Source organism: Sus scrofa, chromosome 13 (assembly GCF_054392235.1).
Source record: "Sus scrofa isolate SSC_HxYL_T2T_F1_AM1 chromosome 13, Sscrofa_HxYL_maternal_Yorkshire_Landrace_v2.0, whole genome shotgun sequence".
Taxonomy (NCBI): Eukaryota; Metazoa; Chordata; class Mammalia; order Artiodactyla; family Suidae; genus Sus; species Sus scrofa.
The window spans coordinates 111,144,781-111,163,063 of NC_139395.1; positions in this window are offsets into that span (position 1 = coordinate 111,144,781).

Sequence of the window (18,283 nt, forward strand, 5' to 3'; positions counted from 1 at the left end):
CCACAGCAATGCCAGATTGAGCCGCATCTGTGAGCCACACCACAGCTCACAGCAACACAGTATCCCCAACCCACAGAGTGAAGCCAGGGATCAAACCTGAGTCCTCTTGGACGCTAGTGGCTAGTGAGGTTCATTACCAATGAGCCATGACGGGAACCCCATGAGACTAAACTCTTGATTAGGATTCATTCAGTTTCAGTGTTTATTTCATTTGGATTGCCAATGAACTGGCAGCATCCATCTCCATAGTCATAAATAGATGAGGAAGGGAATTCCAGGTGATCAGAATAGCTTTATGAGTGCATAGTCACACAAGGGCACAGTATACAATTTGAGACCATTTGGGGGGTAATTCAAACTAGGCACAATAAGGGGACTTTTAAAAAAAGATATGTTAGACTTCCCTTGTAGCTTGGTGAGTTAAAGACCAGGCATTGTTGCGCAGCGGCTCTGGTCATTGTGATGCAGTTTCTATCCCTGGCCAGGGAATGTCCATGTACAGCAGATGCAGCTAAAAAAAAAAAAAAAAAAAAAAAAAGGGATATGTTTCTGTTACTGTACACCCAATGGAATCATAGATGGTGTCCTAAGAACCTAGCTAGACACCTACACCAGCTGCATAGGCTATTTTTATTCAGGAAAAAAATGAAGTTCTAATCCCTTTTATAATATTTTCTGAGTCCATCTTTATTTACCTCTGTGGTAAGTATGCCCTCAATCTTAATAACCTGAATTTTAAAATTCTAACTCCAGCCAGCTCCTCTAGGACCTTTCTGTACTAAATATTCTGCATTTCCATCTCTTCTCTGCATAGAGCTTCTAGGTCTCTAGAGTAGGAAAATTTGTCTGCTTAATCTGCCTGAATAATAGCTGTGTGATCTTAGGCAAATTACTTACCTTCTCTAATCCTCACTTTCCTCCTAGGGTTGCTGTATGCATTAAATGAAAAATATGAAGCCCTGGCACTGTGACTGAGACAGGATAAGCTCTCAGTAATGGTAGTTCTTTTTCCTTCTCTCCTCTCTCTTGATGTGTTGCTTCCTGCTCAACTTATAACCTGCTCAGCTTTCTCATTTCCTGCATGCGTGCGTGCCTGCGTGTACAGACGCACAACCCCCCCCCCCACACACACATTTTCCTTCAACTCTTTTACGTGCTAAACCTTCCCACATACTATTCATTGCCAAAGAAAGAAGAGTCTGCTCAGACTCACTCGGTTCCTCACTTCCCACTCATTTCTAACCTCACTGTAACCTGAATTATACTGCTGCCTCTCCTCTGAATCTGCTTCAGTAACAGCCAATTAAATTGCCAAAGCCAGCTTTTCTCCTCAACTTTTAACCACTTAACCTGTCCTCAGCATTTAATACCACTGGACATCTCATCTCCTTGAAAGTTGCTCTTCTCTAGGCTCCAGTCAATGGCCCTGACTCCCCTGTCCCTCCTTGCTTCGTGGGGTAGGTTTGCCCAATCAGGTAGATATGACTGAGTCCAGGGGTAAAATTGTGGTGGTTCCAACCAGAGGCCTCAAAAAGTAGTATTACACTGGCAATAATTTTGGCCAGATGGAGATAACTTTTTCAGATAAGTCATTAAATCAGTGTTGCTCCCTAATCAACAAAAACTGAGGTGAACTGTAAACTGCTTCATACACAAGCAACCCAGAAGAAAGCAAAGGGAAATCAGAAAATGTGTCCAGAGCTTTACATCAAGTACATCAGAGAATCTCCTTCCTTGCCTTTTCCTATGCAGATCTCTTCAGTAGCTGGTAGAAGCAGAAATATCTAAAACTACACACACAACTGCTGAACACTGTTTATTTATTTATTTATTTATTTATGGCCATGCCTGCAGCATACACCAGTTCTTGGGCCAGGGATTGAATCCCTACCACAACAGTAACCAGAGCCACCGCAGTGACAACATCAGATCCTTACCCTACTGAGCCACCAGGGAACTTCTGAACACTGTATTTAAAGTCTGAGCTTCAATCAGTTACAGTTGAGCTTTTTCTACAATTATTTCTAAAATCCTTCATCCAAAGAAGCCTTCATTTTGTTGAACATCAATTATGAATCTTATACAGATGAATGTCAAGAAATGTTGCAGAATCAGATAATTAACAAAGAAAAGGAACTGCGAAAAGGAACTGAAACCTTTCCTTTGCCACCTTTTGCAAGAGTTTCACAGATTCTCAGCTGAGAAGGCACCAGATTTAGTACAAAAATCACAGTGTGTATTACCACAGTGTACCGTATACATATTGGTTAACAGCACAGGAGCTGGAATACAATTGCCTTGGTTCAAATTCCACTTCCACCACCCATTTGGGTGACGTTGGGAAAGTTATTGCATATCTCTCTCTGTGACATACTGTTTTGCTAATTTATTAATCAGGGGAAAGGATGATATTCTTTTTGGGTTTTTTTGGCCACACCCACAGCACACAGAATTTCCCAGACCAGAGATCAAACCTGTGCTACAGCAGTGACCTGAGCAGCTGCAGTGACACCAGATCCTTAACCACTGAGCCACCAGAGAATTCCCAATGATACTTTTTTCCAGAGGGATTTTGAAAAGATTAAATGACAAAATGTATATAAAGTATTTAGCTTGCATTCAAAATACATTAGGTAAGTATTTTTTCTTTCTTTTGTTTTCTTTTTTCTTTTTTTTTTTTTTTGCTTTTTAGGGCCACACCATGGCATCTGGAAGTTCCCAGGTTAGGGATGGAATCAGAGCTACATCTGCTGCCCTAAGCCACAGCCATAGCAATGCAGCATCCCAGCCACATCTGCTGCCTACACCACAAAGCCAGATCCCCAACACAATGAGTGAGATCAGGGATCGAAACTGCATCCTCATGGAAATTAGTGAGATTTGTTTCTGCTGTACCCCAATGGAAACTCCCTTTTTCTTTTGCTACATTTCCTGCCTTAGTTCCTCCATTTTGAGAAATTCGACTTTATTTATTTATAAATATACGTGTGTGTGTGTGTGTGTGTGTGTGTGTGTGTTGTTGAGCTAAATTGGGAGATAAAGCAGAGAAAACTTGGCTACAAGAAGACAGTCATTCCTGGTGAAAGATTATAGGGCCTGTCTCTATCCAGGATAGAAATCAGCCCCCAGGCACTGCTTTCTTCAGCACAGACAAAAGGGACTTCACTGACCTGACCTGGAGCGAGGAGGAAAGATGTGAGAGAGACATCCTACATCAAGTGGATGGGAGTGAGGATGAGTTGCCTTCTCAAACCTATTCTCCACCAGAGTAACATTTTACTGTTTTATTATGATTATAAAAGAATTCTGATTCTGAAAACTGGAAAACACAAACACATATTAAAGAAACCAAAAATGAAAACTTTATCGTGTAGCTCAGTAACAAAGCCTATTAATATTTGGAAACAATTTCTTTAGTCATTTCCTATGCATCTGTTTGCATACCTATAATTAACATAATTGAGGTCAGTGCTGTATATAGTTTTGTCTACCTTTCCAATGTTCTACTATGATCATTTTTCAATGTCAAAGAAATGTATTCAAGACATTCTTTCTGATGACTACAAAATTGTCCTTTGGATGAATGTACTACAATTTATTTCTTTATTTTAATAACTCATTATTTTCTAATCATGAAATAATTGCATGTTCATTTATAAACTTAGAAAATGTAATATATAAATCATCTATAATCTTAATCAGATATAACCAGTTAATATTTTGATAAATTTCCTTCTAGTACATTTCTATGACTAGCTATTATTACATACTTAACTAATTGAGGTCATATATTATAAGTATTTTCCCATGTCATTAAACATGCTCTTGGGAGTTCCTGTTGTAGCGCAGCAGAAATGAATCAGGCTAGTATCCACGAGGATGCAGGTTTGATCCTTGGTCTTGCTCAGTTGGTTAAGGATCTGGTGTTACCATGAGCCATGTTGCAGGTTGCAGACAGGGCTCAGATCCTGAGTTGTTGTGGCTGTGGTGTAGGCCAGTGGCTACAGCTCCACTTCTACCCCTAGCCTGGGAACTTCCATGTGGCACGAGTATGACCCTAAAAACCAAAAAAAAAAAAAAAAAAAAAAAAAAAAGGAAAGAAAGAAAATGCTCTCAAAAAGTTTCAGTGCTCATAAATAATAAAGGATATAGATCTGATCTCACTCTCTTATGGGAAGGGAGGGAAGAAATTTCCAGCCAATAAAGACAGAAGATGCCCAGAAATAGAGGGAAAAGGACTAAGAGATGCAAAAAGTGTCTTTTTTTTTCTTTTTCTTTTTCGGGCTGCACTAGTGGCATATGGAGGTTCCCAGGCTAGGGGTCAAATCAGAGCTGTAGCTGCTGGCCTACACCAGAGCAATGGCAACGCAGGATCCAAGCCATGTCTTCAAGCTACATCACAGGTCATCGCAACTCGGATCCTTAACCTACTGAGAGGTCAGGGATTGAACCCGCCACCTGATGGTTACTAGTTGGATTTGTTTCTGCTGCGCCACAATGGGAACCCCGAAAACAGTGTCTTTATAACTTATTTGTCAACTCACCTCTCTACTCATCTGTGTTGGTATCATTCTCTCCAATATGGACAATGTGGATATTTACCTGAAGGAAATCTGCTCATATGACTCTCCAGCTTGTGTCTTTACAGCTTTTGATCCCAGAGGAGTTTTCCTGATGGCTTCTGAAGAAAATGACCAGGGGGGATTGTGGTTGCCTAAGTTGAATGAATCACTGGGTCAGCGGGATTGAGTATCTGACTGGGAAACTGGAGGTCTGAGAACCACAATTAGTGGGATGCAGAGGTGCAAGTTCTACTGAACTGTATGGAGGGAGAGTGGGGTTCTCTAAACAAGAATAAAATGCCAGCAGAGTCATAGCCAAGCAGATGAGAGGTCAATGGTCATATCATCACAAGTGGCAGGCTCACAAGGAGACAGGGAGGAGCAGGCTGGGGGATGATTCAGGGCCTGAAGAACCAGGTGCCTTCCTGCACACTCAGGAGCAGGAGGTATGGCCCTCAGTTCCACAGCAAGAACTCTTAAATATTCTTTGACGTCAGAATGATGATGGATACATATTTCATCATATAAATGATCAAAAATTTAAGCTATTTCTTGATTTGGAGACATTTAGGTCATTCCCATTTTTTTTCTATTATAAATCAACCTATATTTGGTATAAATGTCTGCATCTCTGATTTTTCTTCGGCGTAGAGTCCTAGAAGTGGAGATACTGGGCTAGAGAGCATACATCCCCTTCTGAGTACAGTCACACAGACTGGCCTAGGGTCAATAATATCAAGATTGAAGGCGAGTGGAAATGAGGGCATTCTGGATGGCCCAGGACGGTGAGAATGGGGATGGTGGGAAGCCAGAAACTAACTTGAACATGAGAACTGTAACTCTGTAACAAGATTTGTTTAGGTTGCCATTTCACAATATCAGATCTTAAGCACTGGGAGTTCCACATTTGAACGTACACAGCTGTCCCTTGTGGACTGACCCACAGGAAAACAAGCCCCACTTTACCTCTTACCTCCTCTTCACTTCTCCTCTGAGTTGAGCCCCACCTGCTCCCAGCTACCCAAGCTGTCCCAGAGGGAATTGTCTCCACACAGGAATGCAGGAAGAACAAGGTGGAGACTCTTATTTGTCAGAAATGTGCCACCCAAGAGGGTTGTTTTTTTTTTCCCCCGCAAAATATTCAAAGGAAAGGAACAATACTTCCCAGCGGCCTCTGCACACTGCTCTGTGGGCAGCAAGGAGGAACAGGGTGGAGGATGGATAGGGATTTCTCCAGCATCCTAGAGCAGCCTGGCAGAACTGGCAATGAGGGACGGGAGTCCTGACTGCCACCTACATCTGGGAAAGGAGCATGGAGGTGAAGGAGGAGGTGGAGAAGGACCACTGCATGGACCAGAGTGAGTAGCAGCAATTTTATTTTTATTTTATTTTTAGAGGCCTCCATGAATACAGAACTTTGCGGAAAAGAATTATGGTCAAGCAGAATTTTTAGGATGCTTTCTATAAGGTGCTATGTGTTTGTTTGGCTCTTTAAAAACACCCACAGCAAAGATATGCATTAATCTTTAAGGCTACCAGAGACAGATTCATGTTTCTTTTGAATGTGACTCTGTATAGATGCTGAGCCACATGAAACCTGGAAAAAAAAAAGAAAGACTCTAAAAAGCAAACAAAATACTAATCACCATATCCTCCTTAGGGGCACTCACTGTGTTTTATACAGAGTCTAAAGAATTTGGAGTTCCCATTGTGGCTCAGAGGGTTAAGAACACCACATAGTGTCTGTGAGGATATGGGTTCAATCTGGTCTCGGTGGTTAAGGATCTGGCATTGCCACAAGCTGTGGTATAGATCACAGATGTGGCTTGGATCTGGCATTGCTGTGGCTGTGGTGTAGACCGCAGCTGCAGCTCTGATTCGACCCCTAGCCTGGGAACTTCCATGTGCCGTGGGCGTGGCCCTACAAAGAAAAAAAATTTATTCACTACACTTTTTTTTCCTCTCTGATTCTCCACCCAAATGTTTGATACCTTTCTATTTTACGATGGGATTGACTGGCCATGTGGTTATGGAAAAGGTATTCTGAAGTAAGTTCTTCAGGTCTTCTCTGCTCTGTAATTTTCTTTCCTCACCTTACCACATTCTCCTAATGTTTTTGTTTGTTTGTTTTGCTGTTTTAGGGCCACACCTGCAGCATATGGAGGTTCCTAGGTTAGGGGTCAAATCGGAGCTGTAGCTGCTGGCCCATGCCATAGTCACAGCAATGCAGGATCCGAGCCACATCTGCAAGCCACACCACAGCTCACAGCAATGCCGGATCCTTAACCCACTGAGCAAGGGCAGGGATTGGACCCAAATCCTCATGGATCCTAGTTGGGTTCGATAACCCCTGAGCCACTAAGGGAACTCCCCACATTCTCCCAATTGATCATAGCTCACTGCCATTGCAAGGGCCTTGCTTCCCTTGTTCTTGTGTGCTCCACAGCCTGGATCCAGTGCATTACATCTCGTGTAGTAGAATACATAATTGCTAAGTTAAAGTGAAGGCAAGGAGAAACTTCTCCATGATTAAAGAAATCTGGTTGGTCTTCATTTATTCACCAAAGCAACAAAATTAGATTGAGGATTTAATAGAAGAAAACCTCATTTCTTCGCTCTATTGCACAAACTCCTTTTCTGTTCTTCCTCAAGAATGTAACTTTTCATCTGTTGATCATTTTAAAGTTGGCTCTAAGCAAAGCACATCCTGGAATGAAGAAGAAAGCATTTTCTTCCTGATAAAGACCTGGCTTCTATTGTTAAAGGGCAGAAGAGGTCAGCTAGTGTCCTCCTGTTCAAAAGAGCAAAGCACCCTTTTTGTATTGAGATGTTTAAAATTCTTTAATCAAGAAGTGCTTTTGGCCTGATAATTAAGGTATGTGTTTGGCTTTGCTTATCTTATCTGAGGATGAAAGGCTAAAAGAAGTGTGGTTGGGAAGGAAGAAGCCTTCTTAGGACTCTAGCCACAAGACAGAAAAAATGTCTCTGAGGGAGTTCCCATTGTGGCTCAGTAGTTATGAGGATGCAGGTTCGATCCCTGGCCTTGCTCAGTGGGTTAAGGATCTGGCGTTGATGTGGCATAGGCTGGCAGCTTTAACTCTGATTTGACCCCTAGCCTGGGAACTTCCATATGCCACGGATGCAGCTCAAAAAAGCAAAAAAAAAAAAAAAAAAAAAAAAAAAAAAGTCTATGAGCTAAGATAGGCCAGAACACCACACAGCCTCATCAAAGGAAGAGTGAGGAAAGAAAAGAAGAGAGGGGGTTTTAGGAGTTAACCATACGTGGGTGTATCACTACACCACAGGGAGAAGCCAGATGGAATAGGAGGGAATAGAATAGTCTGGTTCTCAAGCAGTTCTTAGTATTTCCTCTCCTCTTAACCACATCCGCTTCCACCTCCAACCTGAGACAAGCAAACTCTTCTCTGCTGGTCTCTCATGCCGTGTGAGAACAAGCACCTGTCACCAGTAGGGGGTGATGGATGATTGGCGGGGGGGGGGGGGGAAGAGAGGAAAACATCACGTGATCAGCCCTCAGGGATTGCCTAGGTGCTCGAGGTTTTGCACCCACAGACAGCTCTGAGACCCGGGAAACGCCTCAGTTCCTTACAAACCTGGACACTTGGTTATCCTACTCACCAACCTGGAGTGGTCTCGGGGAAAATTCAGGTATTCACACATTCCACCAAGACTTACTTTTTTTTTCACAACTTCAGAATTTCAGATGGCATCTCCACAAATACCGAGTCACTTAGTTATAAAATCAGAAAGGCAGTGAGTATTAGGCCAGACCGAATGTGGGAAGTGGGAAGATTTGTGGAACAGACTTGTAAACAACTCACCGAGGATGGAGGGAGACGCACGCTAATGTTTTTACGAAGCAAAAGGTGGTAAAAAGGATTTACCTTTTACTCATTTAAAATATGTAGAATACTCTGGATTTTCTCTCTCTTTTGGATGTTGTCTTTATTATTCTTCTTATATCAATGCCAGATTTGTTTGTTCATTTGTTTTGGATTCAGGGAGTGTCACTATTTGCAAGGGATTTCATTGGTTAACTTGCGACCACGCCCCCCCTACCCCCCGCCCTTCCTAAGGTCTTAGCTGTTTAACTTTGAATCCTCCCAACAATGGGTTATGAAGAATGTAAACCTTATGCTTAGGGAAGTGCTGTTTTCACATTTCTTAATGTTCCGGTGAAAACCATCAGCATCACGTACTGCTGACACTGCAAGTTCAGGGTTTCTAAGTTTAGCCAGGCACTTGAGACCTCTCCACGCTCCTCTAATTGCTAATCTCGCTGCCCACCCCCACCCCGCTTTTCCTTCTTACTGATTCGCCAAGAGCACCGGGCTTTATTAGCAGGTGGTCTCCTCCCCCTCCTGCCATCAGAACCTCAACCCTGACCCCTGTCCTTGTTTCTTTGTCTTTCCCTTTCTCCTGCCACAATAATAGAAGTGCTTCTCTTTACTTCTAAGTCCCAGCCTCCACCTTGCTGACTCTGCCCTCACTTCCCTCCCAGGAACCCCCCGTCAATCACCTCCACCTCCGTGTCTTTTTCAGCTCCTTTATGGCTCTGTTCTTCAGCATTTGCACATGCTGAACTTAGCCTTGTCTTTAAAAGAAGTTATTTTTGGGGAGTTCCCATTGCTGGGCAGCTGAAACAATCCAACTAGTATACAGGAGGATCAGGTTAGATCCTTGGCCCTGCTCAGCGGGTTAAGGATCCACGTTGTGGTGAGTTGTGGTGTAGGTCCCAGATGCAGCTGGAATCCTGCATTGCTGTAGTTGGGGTGTAGGCCAGCAGCTGTAGCTCTGGTTCGACCCCTAGCGTGGGAACTTCCATATGTGTTGGGTGAAGCATAAATGAATGAATGAATGAAGTTATTTTTCTACCCCAATTGTTCTCAGTTACGGCTACTCATTCCAATCACCTGAGGAGACTTAAAACTTTATGGTGCCCAGGCAGCATCTCCTAACAGATCAGAATTGGCAGCATGGGGCCCAGGTGTCAGAATTTGTTTTTAAAGCTCCCCGGGTGAGTCCAGTGTGCAGCCTGGATTTAGAAACACTGATCCAACCTACCTATTCCTCCAGCTACTCCTGTCTGTCCTCATTCCCTGTCAAACTCAACTTGCTGCCTCCTTTCCCTGACCCTTCATTTATGCCTCTCCCAGTGTCATCTGCTCCTGTGCCCTCCATGCCCCCTTTTGCCCTGCAAGGCATCAAGGTCACTGAAGAATTTCCCATTGCCAAATCCCACTCGGACTCAGCAGCCTTGACTTGGTGACCATCCCTTCCTTCCTGAAGTGTTCCCTTCCCCTGGTCCCCACGCTGCCCTCTCCTAGCTTTCTCCTTAACCCCTTGCCTTCCATTTTCCTGGGCTTCCTCTCCTCATGTTCTATCCTTATCCTTTTCTCTGCCCACTCATGTTGGATCATCTCATCCACTCTCTTAACTTTTATTGCACCCAATGTTAATGACTCCCAAAGAGCCTACCCAGCTTTCCTGGACACCTCTATTTCCCACTGCATTTTGCATATCTCTGCCCAGATCACTCACGATCACCTCCAATTCAGTTCTGAGACTGAACTCTTCATCTCACCCTGTACTCCCGAACATGTTCTTCCTTCTTTGTCTCCTGTCAATTTACATCCAGTTGCCACAGTAAACCCCTCATCCAGTCTTTCTAGTTTGTGCTATCCCAAGTCATGTTTTTTCAGTTTTCTTTTAAAATATTACTCCTCAAGGAGGCCTTCTCTGATGCCTAGACTGGGTTTGGCTCCCTGCTGTATGCTTTGAGAGCATGTGATCCTTGCCCTAGCCTAACACCCATCAAAACCTATAGGAACTGTTTGATGCCTGACTTCCACTGAGGATGATGAGGTGCTAGGGACTCAGAGCAACACAGTCTTTACCCACCAGCATCTTGGAGTCTAGAGGAGACAATTGATCATTGTAATAGACACAGAAAAATGCACAGGTTGATATAAGTCTCTCATTATTTTGCAGAAGGATTGCTCGACTGTTCATAGATGGTTTAAGGCGATGAGCCGAAAAAGTGTTGTCTAGTAGGTGGAGCCTCCCTGTTTCAAATAAGTAGGTCACCGCACAAATAAGTAGGTCTGTTGAGTTGATTCCAAATAAATTCTTCTGGAAAGAGTAGAATAAATTACATGTATCTGCATTTAGAAATGCTGACTCTAATGGCTAAGAATACTACAACATATATTTGAAAGTTGCTAAGAGAATAGATCTTAAAAGTTCTCATCACAAGAAAAAAATTGCAATTATGTGGGCTGATGGATGGTAGCTAAACTTACTGTGGTAATCATTTCTCAATATATATGTATAACAAATCATTGTGTTGTACACCTACAATTAATGCAAAATATTATATATTAGTTATATCTCAATTAAAAACAGAGTGAGAAGGGAAAAAAAGAAATGCTAACTAGAATTCTGAAGCCCTTAGACCTAAGTATGGTCTGAAAATCTAGGCATTTTAATTCCATAAACTAGTCTGAAATAAATAATCTTTGTTTTTTGTTTGTTTGTTTTGCTTTTTAGGGCTGCAACTTCCTGAGGCATATGGAAGTTCCCAGGCTAGGGGTCTAATCAGAGCTATAGCTGTCAGCCTACCCCACAGCCACAGCCATGCCAGATCTGAGCCTTGTCTGCAACCTACACCACAGCTCACAGGAACACCAGATCTTTGACCCACTGAGCGGAACCAGGGACTGAATCCATATCCTCATGGATCCTAGTTGGGTTCATTACCAATGCACCACAACAGGAACTCCTGAGATAAATAATTTTAATAAAAAGTCTTGGTATACCTGTTGCAAGATCTATTATATCTAGCATATTAAATATTTGAAAATGTATTATAAGTTTTTTTATAGTACTGATCTCAAATTCTACCCACTTTCTCTTCCTAAAAGAATCATGGAGCTGTTAGTTCATTTAAGGAAGTCTATTCTTCAGTTCTCTTGCACCATATCAGCTGAGGACAGCGTGATTCATGTATGGTGGCAGCCATGGAAAAGAGATCAAATTTGGTGATTTTGCTGCTGGTTGAAATTTTGTAACCTTTCAGATGTTTGTTTTCAAAGAGAGCGATGCAAAAAAAAAAAAATCTAAAATCTATTTTTTTTTTTACACTTTTTATTAAACTACAGTTTCTGAAATCTAAAATAAGTTCCAAACAGTTCTAAGAGAGGCTGTTTTTTGCACAGGATTCCTAGGTGGCTTTTAGGAATTCCCAGGGTTAATAATTTGTTTCACCACCAAACCCCTGGCTTCACTTTCCTTTTCCCATCTGCACATTTTGCATGCATACAGGCTGTTGGTGTGCATATGTATCCAAGCCTTTGCATATGAAATGAGTATGCTTTCAAAAAGCAAGCCCATAAAAGTACTGAAGGAGGCAGTGAGTACTTGGAGGCAGTTCAGCTAGCTGTCCACTGCAGATGGCGCTGCTGCCATGGGGGTCTGGGGAGTTCAGGGCTCTAATCAGGCCGCCTTTGTTCCCCACAAACCTCTGCACTCTTGGATGGAAGGCACCAGTCTCTAAGCATTCACTATAAAAAAGGGGCTTTTGCATGGCATTAAGTATGAAGTTCATGGAGGAAAATGCAAGGCTCTTTTTAATGAATGCAGAATAATGTCTGCCCTCGTTTGTTAGTAACATGGAGGGGAAAAAGAAAGTCTAAAGGCTAAAGCCAATGTCAGTATTTGATAATAATGAAGAAAATAACAGTAGTCATCAAACTCTCTAACTTGCTATAAAAGAGGAACCAACAGGAGTTCCCACTGGGGCACAATAGGATCAGCCCCATCTCTGCAACGCTGGGATGCAAATTAGATTCTGGCCTGACACAGTGGGTTAAGGATCTGGCATTGCCACAGTTGCAGCTTGTTCTCATCCCTGGCCCTGGGAATGGCAAAAAAAAAGGGGGGGGGGGAACAGCAATGGCAGTGGGCTGGTTATGATCTTGGCAGTGTCTCAATCTTTTTAATTTAGTTGCATGGAAAGCCAATTGTCTAGTGGAAGTAATGGTTTATATAGATTTAAATCATGTTACTGCCTGAGGAAGTTGCTAGTTGGGTGGGGAGAGTGGAGGGAGTATTCGATCTAAGAAAGAAGAATATTTACATTAGGCTGGAATTGCTGAGGAGCATTTGAAATATCTAATTCTGAATTAAGGTTTTTTAACACCTAAGTTTGTACTAAGTTAAAGTTTGCCATAAAGTCTGTGATAAAGAACAGAATAAACAGCATCAGCCCCTGACTGGTTTTGACCTTGAGTTCTAGCCACAAAGCCATTTTATCTGGGGATAGTGGCTGATGATTCAGGTGAGTCCTGAAAGCTGAAGGAAGAACTGATTACTTTTGAAGATTCTTGTTCCATTTATCTTGTGCTCCACACTGCCTAGTGTAGCTCCTCATACATGATTGGCACCCCAAAATATTTGTTGAGCTGAAATTACTGTCTGCCAACTGAACAAGCACAATGAGGGTGTGAAGGACAGGACAATACTTAACTAAGCTTGTGCAGTTGAGAGACAATTGCCTTAAGGAGTGAGAGAGGAGTTCCTGCCTTGGCACAGTGGGTTAGGAATCCAACTTCAGAGGCTCAAGTCGCTGTGGAGGTATGGGTTTGACCCAGCATTGCCAGAGCTGCCAGGTAGTTCATAGCTGCAGCTTGGATTCAGTCCTTGGCCAGGGAACTCCCAAATGCCACTGGTACAGCCATTTTTTTTTTTTTTTTAAATGAGTTAGAGGGACCTCTGAGGGAGGGAAAGAGGAAGGGGAAGTGGTTGATGTGCCTTATCACAGAACTTTTCATGGGATGAAAACACAAATGCCTTGATTCTCAGAGGATGCAAAGCAATGAGAATCAAACCCAAGGAAACCACTTACAAAGAAAGGTGGAGTTTGCTTAGGAAGGGCAATATGGGGGTTATCATGTTTTCCATTCATACACAAATTCATTCCAGGAATAGCCATTCTCCATAGCAGGTGTCACTCTGGTCCCTCACGTGACATGGCCATCTGGTGTGCCTTGGATAGGAATTTTTTAAAATACTAGGTTGGCTCTGACAATTGTTAACATTATGGTGAAATGACTTCAGAGGAAGCACATCGAAAGCAAGAGACAATCTAGTCCCCCTAACTCTGGAACATCAATGGTCAGACAGGTAATCAAGAGATAACACATTGTTTTATGTTCCCTGATACAATATCTTGGAGTCATCTGTTATTTAATAACGAAGGCTAATGAAAAATTTATGTTGAACCTATTTCTAAGCTATTTATATCAGCTTTTAGCTGACTGCTATTCAGAGTAGCTGACTGCTAGAGTAGATGAAGTTGTCCAGGTAAGGGTATAGCAGAGGAGCTGAGGGCCTGGAACAGATGAGCTGAGTATGCTTATTTTGGAGAAGTGGAAAGTGGACAGCCTTATAGGATGATGGGAGGGAACCAGGAGAGGTCTTTGAGTGATCTAGAATCCAAGAGTGTTTCCAGAAAGAAGAAGTGACTTTTAATAAATTTTAGTAAAGAGCTTTGTAGATTTACTCCATGATAGTACTTTTGTTTGCTACTCAATCTTCAGAGAGTTCTGCACTCACTAGATATTTCTGAGGTTAGTGATCCAGAAACATATGTAATCTACCCAGGTGCTTTATAAATGTAACATTTTGAGTAAGTCTCCCATGGCTGTGTTTTCTGAGCCAGATATTGAGTCACATGAGCTGACTGTGGGGCAAAATGTTTGACCTCAGGTTGTTCTGGAAAACTGTGAGTGAGGGCAGCCATGGATCTTTCCCCCAGCCTTTCCTTTGAGCATGGAGGAATCACAATTATAGTATCTTCATGTTTAGCCTCTCCACCCCTCAGAATTTGTTACCATCTAAATAAAGACCTCTTCCAAGACCTCTATGCCTTTTTTAAAATGAGGACTATTAGGATTATATCTGACTTAAAAATACTACTTATTGGAGAACATTCTCATTACAGAAAATACAAAAAATTAGAGAAAAATCTCTCATTATACAGGAATCTATGTCTCTATTTACATTTTATTTTATTTTTATTGCTTTTTTAGGGCTGCACTTGTGTGCATTTCGAAGTTCCTGGGTGGGGGTCAAATTGCAGCTGTAGCTGCAGGCCTATGCCACCGCTACAACTATGCCAGATTTGAGCCTCGCCTGCAACCTACACCTTCCTTAACCCACTGAGCCAAGCCAGGGATTGAACATGCATCCCTGGATACTAGTTGGGTTCTTAATCCACTGAGCCACAGTAGGAATACCTCTGTTAACATTTCAAAGTGTGTTCTTCTCCATCTTTTTCTACACATTTTTAAAACTTTCTTTTTAACAGTTCTTTTTTTTTTTTTTTTTTTTTTTTTTTGGAGCTACAGCTGCTGACCTATGCCACAGCCACAACAACAGGATCTGAGTTGTATCTGTGACCTGCACCACAGCTTACAGTAATGCCAGGTCCTTAACCCCTGAGCGAGGCCAGGAATCAAACCCACATCCTCATGGATGCTATTCGGGTTTGTTTCCACTGCGCCACAATGGGAACTCCTCTTTTTGACAGTTCTGAATAATTTTTATAAATAATCTTATGTGTTGTTTTTTTCTCCACTTGATCTAATACAGTTTCCAACTTTAAAGTCTTCATAAGGTTTATTTGTAATAGTTACACTACATAATCTAATTAACAAGGTCCCTAAGGTTAAACATTTGTATTAATTACTGATTTTTATTATTATTAATACTCTGCCTCTAACACATTTATTTTAATGCTTTTACATTTTTCACAATATTTAATTTAACAGATTAAGAAACATAACTGTTTTTGAGGCTTTTGATTTAATTTGCTAAATTGCTTTCTGTGTTGGGTACCAGTCATCTTTACTAAAATTACAGGCTTGGAATTCCTGTTGTGGCTCAGCAGTGTTGCCATAAGCTGCTGCATAGGTCACAGATGTGGCCCAGATCCAGTGTTGCCCAGCTATGGTGTAGGCCTCAACTGTAGCTCTGACTCAGCCCCTAGCTTGGGAATTTCTATATGCTGCAGGTGCAACCGTTAAAAAAAAAAAAAAAAAAAAAAGTACAGGCTTTTAAGTCAGATCTAGGGTTAAATCTTGCTCCATGGTCTGGAGTGAGACCCTTAAAAGCCCTCACCAGTGGTAAGGGTGTCACCAGCCCAAGCTCCCAATAGGTAGCTTGAAATAAATGCAGCACCCAGCTGAAAATATATTGAGAGGAAGGCTAAGGGATAGCTGTTTCCCTGTGATGACTACTTTAATGCTTTTATTTTTTTGGCTATCAAATTCCAAACGCTGCTATATTTTCCCCCTCTTTTTTGGTGCCCCTATTTTGCTAGTTCCCTGGGTACATGTTTGGTTCACTTTGAAGAGTGATGGGCCTCTGAGGGCTTATGAGAACTCATCAAAGTCAGTAGGTCTCTCTCAACCTTTAAAGTGAAGATAACAATATCCGTTGGCTTGTTTTAAGAGTTGAATCAAGTTTGCTTGCTTAGCATAGTATCTGTCATGTAGTAAGCATTCAATAAATGATAGCTGCTCTTGTTATTTTTGAGGAGCTGTGACAGTTTACATTCTTAAGCACCAGCAACATGTGATAACACCATCAAAAATGTTTTTAATCACATAATATTTTTAAAAATGGAGTCTCAGTTTTGTTTAGTTTGCTTTGCTTACTAATGAGGTTAAACCTTTCTTCTATGTGTGTTAATAGGCAATAGTTGTATTTACCCTCATATGTGTATGGGTTTAAATCTAGTTCTTCCACTCATGTGCTGTTACAAGGCCTTTGGAGGAAAGCAGTGGAAAACCCAGGCTCAGTGGGACTACTAGTAAGTAAAGATACTATCTCCATACAATGGAGCTCAAATAGAGCCTCTCCAGAGGGGTGAGTGTGATTAGGATTAGCTTTTTTCCCTGCAAAGAGTTGGCTCTGCCCCACCTCTACTGATTAGGAGAGGTCTGAGGCATTTCAGGTATCATATGCACACACCACCCTAAAAATACAGCTGAATTTTCTTATGATTTCTCTTTGGGAGGAACACTTGGTGATCTAAAAAAAGTAGAAAATTAGTAAATAACAGGATCAATACAGGGAGTTCCGTGATGGCCTAGTGGTTAAGGATTTGGCATCATTACTGCTGAGGTGAGGGTTCAATCCCTGGCCCAGGTGCCGCCGCCGCCGCCTCCAAAAAAAAAAAAAAAAAAATCAAACCATTCAAATTCATGAAAATTGTTACTTTCTTTCTTCTTTTTAAGGCCAAAAGCCACACCTTTGCCATATTGAATTTCCCAGGCTAGGGCTGGAATCAGAGCTACAGCTGCCAGCCTACACCACAGCCACAATCACGCAGGATACAAGCTGCATCTGTGACCTATACCATGGTTTACAGCAACTCTGGAACCTTAACCTACTGAGCAATTCCAGGGATTCAACCCACATCCTCATGGATACTTGTCAGGTTCATAACCTGCTGAGCTGCAATGGGCCTATTAATTTAAGATATTTATTGCATTAGATATTGTTTGTTTTTACATTACTCAAAGAAATACAAATTAAAATGACAAATACAGCTACACATCTATTAGATTTGCTAAAATACACACACACACACATACACAAAAACCCTGCAAAAAACTGGCAATATTAATGGCCAGCGAGGATGCAGAACAACTGGCTAAATTTTCACATAATCCTGGTGGGAATACAAAATTGTAGAGTGAAAAAGACAAGGAAAAGAGTTCTTTGTGGTGCAGTGGGCTAAGGATCCAGCATTGTCACTGCAGCAGCTCAGGTTGCTGCTATGGTGTGGGTTCAGACTCTGGGCCAGGAAATTCTACATGCCGTGGGTGTGGCCAAAAAAAAAAGAAAAGAAAAAGGCAAAGAAAGGGTCTATTTATAAGAGTGAGAAATTATTTCCCATTATCCAGAATTTGGCACTTGTCTATTCATAACCTAATCACTTAGCCAGAAGAATAGGACCACACCTCCACTAACAGACTATTTAGGACCTATCTTCTGGGCTTGGGGTGGGAGCCAGGTTACTGTGGGCACAGGGCCATGAATGAAATCAGGGTGTGAATATGAGCCTTGCTGGGTGGGGTGGGCAGGGAACAGATGCCTGATAGCAAAAACAGCCCATGGCCCAAGAGGTGAGTGATTAGGCAAGAACCTTCACACTTTTGACCCTTAGGTTCTTCCTGGACCAACTGTGAAATGTCTACCTTTACTGAATGTTTGCAAGCTGTCCAACACAGGCTTGACCTAGGCTAGGTGTTCAAAAATTGTATTTCTGCTGATTTCAATTTATCTGCAAGAGCCTTTTTTTTTTTGCCGCTGGGCTGTGTACAGCAGCTTGAAGCAGGATCTCAGTTCCCAGACTAGGGGCTGAACCTGGGCCACAGTAGTGAAAATGCTGAATCCTAACCACTAGATCAACAGAGAATTCCTGCATGAGTATTTTATATAGTACAATTGACTCTCATACAATACAGGGAGGGGGGAAGAAAGGGTTAATCCACCTCAAAGTATTTACTATTAAAAAATATCCCAGTATAAGTGGATACTCACAAGTGCAGGTCTGCATTGCTCAAGGTCAACCATATGTTGTCTTTCATATTGATGCCAGACTTTTTTCTAAGTATATTGAGGATATA